Source organism: Oncorhynchus nerka, linkage group LG4, assembly GCF_034236695.1.
Source record: "Oncorhynchus nerka isolate Pitt River linkage group LG4, Oner_Uvic_2.0, whole genome shotgun sequence".
In the NCBI taxonomy this organism is placed as follows: domain Eukaryota; kingdom Metazoa; phylum Chordata; class Actinopteri; order Salmoniformes; family Salmonidae; genus Oncorhynchus; species Oncorhynchus nerka.
Genome location: NC_088399.1, coordinates 65,099,878 through 65,107,405, shown reverse-complemented (window position 1 = coordinate 65,107,405; position 7,528 = coordinate 65,099,878). Strand labels below are relative to the sequence as shown.

The 7,528-nt window shown below is 42.5% G+C and overlaps 1 protein-coding gene across 1 annotated transcript in view; it reads left to right on the top strand.

Moving 5' to 3' along the window:
* Positions 1–1,528: 1,528 nt before the first annotated feature.
* Positions 1,529–7,528, top strand: part of LOC115128437 (phosphatidylinositol 4-kinase beta-like) — a 30,052-nt gene continuing 24,052 nt past the window's right edge. Inside the window, exon 1 of the mRNA XM_029658286.2 lies at positions 1,529–1,676. The gene's annotated coding sequence lies outside the window, so the exon portion shown is untranslated. The remainder of the gene's footprint in view (positions 1,677–7,528) is intronic.

Below are 7,528 nucleotides of genomic sequence, written 5' to 3'. Positions count from 1 at the left end.
GGAGGACAGAGCCCGCCCCCATTTTTATCGACGGGGTTGTAGTGGAGTGGGTCAAGAGGTAAAAGTTCCTTGTCCACATCACCAACTAACTATCGTGGTCCAAACACACCAAGACAGTAGTAGAGGGCACGACAATGCCTATTCCCCCTCAGGAGACTGAAAAGATTTGGCATGGGTCCTCAACTCCTCTAAAAGTTATTCAGCTGCACCATCAGTTGCATCACCGCCTGGTATGACAACTGCTTGGCCTCCGACCGCAATGCACTACAGAGGGTAGTTCGTACGGCCCAGTACACCACTGGGACAAAGCTTCCTGCCATCCAGGACCTCTATACCAGGCAGTGTCAGAGAAAGGCCCTAAAAATTGCCAAAGACTCCAGCCACCCTAGTCATAAAATGTTCTCTCTGCTACCGCACGGTAAGCGGTACTGAAGTGTCAAGTCTTTGCCAAAAGGATTCTTAACAGCTTCTACCCCCAAGCCATAAGACTCCTTAACAGCTAATCAAATGGCTACCCAGACTAATTGCATTGCCCCCCGCATTTTTACACTGATGCTACGCACTGTTTATTATCTATGCATAGTCACTTTACCTGTACCTACATATTACCTCAAACTAACTTGTGCCCCGCACATTGACTCTGTACCGGTGCTCGTTGTATATAGCTTTGTTATTGTTATTTCATTGTTGTTATTTTTCCATTTTTCTTATTTTTAATTTGTATTATTTATATATATTTTTTAACTTCAGTTTATTTTAGTAATTACTTTCTTAACACGTATTTTTCTTAACTGCATTGTTAGTTAAGGTCTTGTAAGTAAGCATTTCACTGTAAGGTCTACCTACACCCGTTGAGTTTGTACTTGACCATTGCAGGTAGGGCCCTCCCCGTTTCATTCTGTTTGCTTCCGTTTCGTTCTTAAATGGTAGACCGTTTCCCTAATTAAATAGACCCAGGATTCAGGGACTGGGTTATCTTCCCACATTGGCCACCGGGTGGCATACTATCCACAGACATACATTTAGTTAATGCAAATCAATGCAGTGAGTGCACAAGGCAAATATAACATCTTCCAGAAACACACCGAGAAGTCAACTCAGTTAGGAAGAATCCAAAGACTCATGATTTACGAGAAATGGGACATATCAAGTTAATATTCCAATGTAATCTATTTCCAACATTGGTTATTCTGAGCTTCCTCTTTTCAAATCACACAATATAAAGTACAGACCATAAACCATCATTTGGGTATATGTATGGTTGGTTTTGGTAATGAACAGATAGAACGCATCACACTGTACTTTATCTTGGTGGAAAGGGATGTGTTCATTTATGCCGCGTTCACGACAACTGGGAACAAAGGAAAAATATGCTCCGACTGGAAAAAATAGTTTTAAACGGTCATCCAACTCAGAATTCTGAAGATCACTGACGTCATTATTTGACCTCGTTTTCCAAGTTCCCAGTTGTTTTCAACGCGGCATCAGATTCACTATGGTATAATGCTGGCGTCATCGGTCCTTTTAAATATTTTGAGGCGGATCCGTTGGCTAGAGGTTTCGGATTTGCGCAGCATCAGAATGAGATTTGAGCTGGGGTGCTAGAGTCTTTCCAAATGGAATTACAAATCCAATGGATAGATTGAGACCCTAAAATAAAAAATATTGTCAAGGGGGTAAGTTGTTTATTTATATAACTAATTTACCTAACGTTACAGGGTTCAATTGATATGTGTTGCTCCCGGTCCCAGCTGTGGCTAGTCGTTTTAAGGAATGCTTCCTCTTCCAATCGACGCAGTAGCTATCTAACAATACTAGCTACTAGTTAGCGAGAAAATCAGTCAGAAGCTATGCTTTATTTATTGAGTTTAGCAGTAGGAATGTATTTGTCCTTTTTAACGATTGGAGGTTGAAGCCAGTGATGTGAAGAATTCTGTCTAACGCTTGTTGTAGCATTTAGGATCTTCAAGTGTTAGTTTACTAGCTGCTGGGCTAGGCGGCTAGCTAGCCTGGCTCGCGCTGCTAGCTAAGTAGATGGCAAACAATAACTCACGTGACCCAGTTTCTGGTTGTCTATGAAAGCATTAGCTAAAAAATGTAAAGCACGATTGAGACGGAGTATTAAATAAGGCTAGGATGCTAGTCATTCTCAGGTGGGCACTGGGCAGTGTTTTTTTTTTTTTTGGGGGGGGGGGGTTGATGGCTAACTAAGCGTTTTGACTGTAACGATGGAGTGTTGGCACTCCTTGAAAGCCAATAGGTTCTGGTATACTAGCTACAGTAGTTAGCCATAGTAAGTATTTGTTTATTGGTTTCGCCTATTCCTCCATGGCTATAGCCAACTGACTTTAGTTAAAAAGCCATCGTTTGTGTATGTACTTCAAAAACAACCTATGTGCGAAGTAGTTAGGCATGCCGTTTGGGAAGTGCTCCTAACCAGCATCATGACTAACCACGGTAGGATTCAAGTGGTGAGGAAAAGTGTGCATGATACCACTTAACGTTACTCTAGGGTTACCCACGTTCGAGTCGTTGAGAATGAAACGAGTGGGTTTGCCGGGGGGTTCCCACGAGATAATGCCAGTTGAGTCACATGACTGATGGTTACCTTTGCGGACTGTTTTGAACTGCACGTGCCTCTTGACACTTTGTACAAGTTGAAACGTCACACCGATGTTTATCATTAACGCTCGAGAATTGACTTGTCGCGTTCAAAACATCTGAACTCGGAAACCTCAAGTTCACTGCAGACATTACTTGTATTAGTCTAATATATGGTGACAATGTAACATTTAGTTCAGGCATTGTAGACCTGCCCATCTGTGTTCAACCTGACATTGAATTTCAAGATTTCTTCCAGAGCGTAAGTATAAGGAAGTGCTGTATACCGGCAAGACCATAGCAAGTCAGTCTTCAGTATGGATATTTACCGTAATTTAAAATAATAAGCCATCCAGTTCTCTTCCTGTTCAGTTGCTGTTTTCTCTTGAATACATTCTTACTGGGCTAGACCTACAGTGTATTTGGAAAGTATTCAGACCCCTTGACTTTTATCTACATTTTGTTACATTACAGCCTTATTCTAAAATGTATTAAATTATCGTCCCCCCTCAGTCCACACATAATACCCCATGGTGACAAAGCAAAAACAGGTTTCAACATTTTTGCAAATTTATATTAAAAAAAACATCACATTTACATAAGTATTCAGACCCTTTACTCAGTACTTTGTTGAAGTACCCTTTCCAGTGATTACAGCCTCAAGTCTTCTTGGGTATGACGCTGCCAGCATGGCACTTCTGTATTTGGGGAGTTTCTCAAATTCTGTGCAAATCCTCTCAAGCTCTGTCAGGTTGGATGGAGAGAGTCGCTGCACAGCTATTTTCAGGTCTCTCCAGAGATGTTAGATCGGGTTCAAGTCCGGGCTCTGGCTGAGCCACTCAAGGATATTCAGAGACTTGTCCCGAAGCCACTCCTGCGTTATGGTCGTTGTCCTGTTGGAACGTAAACCTTTGCCTCAGTCTGAGGTGCTGTGAAGCAGGTTTTCCTCAAGGATCTCTCTGTACTTGATGCTTGGTATTCAGGCCAAAGAGTTAAATATTGGTTTCATCAGACCAATGGTCTGAGAGTCCTTTAGGTGCCTTTGGCAAATTCCAAGTGGGCTGTCATGAGGAGTGGCTTCTGTCTGGCCACTCTACCATAAAGGCCTGATTGGTGGAGTGCTGCAGAGATGGTTGTCCTTCTGGAAGGTTCTCCCATCTTCACAGAGGAACTCTCGAGCTCTCTGAGGGACCATCAGGTTCTTGGTCACCCAGCTGACCAAGGCCCTTCTTCCCGATTGCTGTTTGGCTGGGCTGCCAGCTCTAGGAATAGTCTTGTTGATTCCAAATGTCCATTTAAGAATGATGGAGGCCACTGTGTTGTTGGGGACCTTTAATGCTGCAGACATTTTTTGGTACCCTTCCCCATATCTGTTCCTCGACACAATCCTGTCTCGGAGCTCTATGGACAATTCCTTCAACCTCATGACTTGGTTTTTGCTCTGACTTGCACTGTCAACTGTGGGACTTTGTGCCTTTCCAAGTCATGTCCAATCAATTGAATTTACCACAGGTGGACTCCAGTTAAGTTTTTGAAACAACTCAAGGATGATCAATGGAAACAGGATGTGCAATTTCTAGTCTCATAGCAAAGGGTCTGTTTTATTTTTTTAATACATTTGCTAACATTTCTAAACCCGTTTTCACTTTGTCATTGTGGTGTATTGTGTGTAGATTGGTAAGGACAAACAATTGAATCCATTTCAGAATAAGACTGTAATGTAACAATGTGGAAAAAGTCAAGGGGTCTGAATACTTTTGAATGCACTGTATATGGACAAGCTGCCTTCTGGAGATGTGTGTTGGAGGGTCTTTGTTGATTTGATGACACAACCACACATTCTAACTCTAAAAGAGCATGATGTATCATTGTTTATTCAATGTACGTATTCTAAAAGCTGGGGGATGTTCTTGGTGAAGTCATAATGTGTGAGAGATCGTGATTTGAACCAGTACCAGATTACTCACTCCCCCGCTATAGCAGAGAAACTTTACCGTCTGTGCTGTGATGGAATGACTGAAGTGTGCAACTGATCCTGCTCGTCACAGTTTCGGAGAGCGAGCGAGACGCCAATCAGTGTTATTCCGCCTGAGTAGCTCATTGTGCCACTATCCCGTTAAATAATACATCGGGAGAGGTAGGGCTTTGTGCGCTTGATATTCCACCCCACTGACACACTGACTGCCCTTCCTGTTGTTTTCACTGTCCAGTAGCCACTCTATAGAAATTAAATAGGGAAACAAATTTAAAGATGGAAATGCAGGCTGATATCTCTTGTCACACCTGCTGAACATGCCTTCACTTGTGGTAATGACATTTTAGAGTATATACGTACGTATGTTATGTGGACAGTGGAAGGGTCATTTACCAGCAAGTTTTTATATGCTGTTTGTTTAAGGGGTGATAATTCTGTGTACAGCTCTAGATTTCTGTTAACCGAGGGTCGGAGTTCAGGAGGCAAGGACGGCAAATGGACTCCTGTTGCTACATCGCTGGTTGGTCAGTCCAATTAGGTCAGATGTCGTTAGTATTTGGAGTGAGAGATTTTTCACCATTGATCTAATTGGTAACAGTGACATGCAAACATTTTAGGGAACATCCCGCATTTCACTCCAGATTTTACCATCCAACCACAACAATGATAAAGGCCATTCAGGCCGGCACACAGTGACTATTTGTGCACAACCACGTTAAGGGGCCACATTAAATAAGCTTGAAGGCCAGGCTGTACTGCCATGGTCTGTCCTGCAAATATCTCAAGCCCAGTTGGCAGTTGTCATATTTTCCTTAAAAGATATGGAGATGCCAGCACGAATACTCAATTATCAAGTGCACATTTGCCTCAAACCCTTGGTCTGGTAAATAACCTTCTCACTGCCTTAATTAACTATGTCACACACACACACAGACTTGATGCCATAAAGGGAGAAGTTGTTGACTCTGTTCGTGTCTGTGCTGTATGACTCGCTCTGTGGAGCAGCATCTGTGTGGAGGAAGAGAGGTGGCAGGCGCCCACCCCTACAGCCTCAAACCCCACACCTGGAAGCCATCGTCCCACCCCTGCCTGACAGGGCCCCGGTGGGCCTGGAGGAGCCGGCACAGGCTCCATTACGTCAGTCACCTGTGTTTTATTAATCGTGACCGTGTCTCATCTGGGTTGTGTTTTACAGTTGGCTGAGTTTGCAATCATTACAACCAAACAGAGCCTTGTCAAAGTGCTAATCATTTTTTTTCCAATTGCTGGAAACATTTACTTCCTGAAATTCCACCTAAAGAATTTCTGATGGTGTCAACTGGCGTATCGGTAATGAAATCGGAACATCAAGCACATCCCACAAGAATGAGTCATGTTCTAGGTTACAGCTTGTAAAGTCGGTTAAACATTTATCTGAATAAATATTAGGTAGGCCTATCTCATGTCTCTTAGCCATTTAAAACATCTTAAGAGCTTTCCTTGCTATAATAACATTTGTGGGTACACACTGACCTCCAGTGATATCATATCAGTGCTTTGGGCACGTGTCACCGTTAATTGATACTCTAGGAATTTATACAAGGGAAAGTCTATCTCCATTGTGTGCTAATCTCAGATCAGCTTCTAAAACAACATTTGTGGAGTTAATTAATTAGTCTTGGCCTAGACTATACCTTTGACTCTAAAGCTGTGGTAATAGGAATAGGCTTAGCGTAATAGCACAATGTGCTTTTGGGGCCTGGAATGGGTGTCAGAAGCAGCAGATCAGAATATTGTATCGTGGTCTGTGTTTTAATGTGTAGGTTAAACACACACCGAGAGGGAAGTAGATTACTTGAGTGTTTTGTTCTCTCAAAGTTGAGGCTGGAATGGCAATGTGTATTCTACAAACTTTTCAGTATCAGTGCCCGATTCTCGGACACCGCAGGGGCGGGACCTCTACAACATAATCAGATCTGGTGACAGTCAGAGGATCAGGATGTCTTACAAAGTGAACTGTACCTGAGAGAGAGCAAGGCCACATGCTCAATCTTAATAGGTCCACAACCCAATGAAACCTATGAGAGCTACAGCATATGCTCATTTTAATAGGTGTAGGAACCTGAGCCATACGCTGTTTGTATTGGTAAGCCTAGGTCTTCAGTGACTGCCTTTAAACACATTTTTTTTTTTTTTATAGAGCGTCAATACACACATGTAGTCAGGGCTACATGCTTTTAAGGAGGATTGTTCAGCTGAAAGAGCCAGCTAAGCTACGCAACATGCATTCTAAAAGGGACTCGGGAGGTAGAGGACTCCAAATGCCTTTTGAAAATAGGCTCCATTTTTATTCTAGAAAGTGAAACGTGCTTCAAGGCTACTTGATCAAACCTTTAATCCAACCGAAGATCTACTCCAGAGGTTTGGGTGATTGTGGAAGTGAGAGGTTCACTTTCAGTTGGTAACGTGAACATTTGCGAACCATTAAAGGTACTGATAAAGGCAAACATGCAGGGCTGTATCTTCTGTTTCACTGTTGTTGCTCAAGCCTGTGGTATTCATAGGGGACTATCGCGCACATGTAATTTAAAGCCCTGTCGCTGACTGCATGCTGAAACCTGTTGTGATAGATTCTCATGAAACCAGTTTTAACCATGGCAGTAGCAAATTCAGTTAGAAAACCATGATATATCTGCAACAATCCACTGTAATTTTGAAGACCAAGATGCTTAGTTTATGGCACTTTAAAATAAGGCAAACGCATTTTACATTTTCGCCTGAATTTTGGACGCTTCACCCCAAGTTCTCATTACCGAAATCTGTCTAAAAGGCCTAGTTTTAGCCTGATGGTTTCTTTCTGGAAATATGTTTACTTTGGTCCCTCAAGTGGTTCTCATGCTTTAATGCCCCCCCCATGAATCCCAAAAAGACTTGCCTATTAGCTAGTTTTTAAAGGCGAAACCTTAGTTTTAG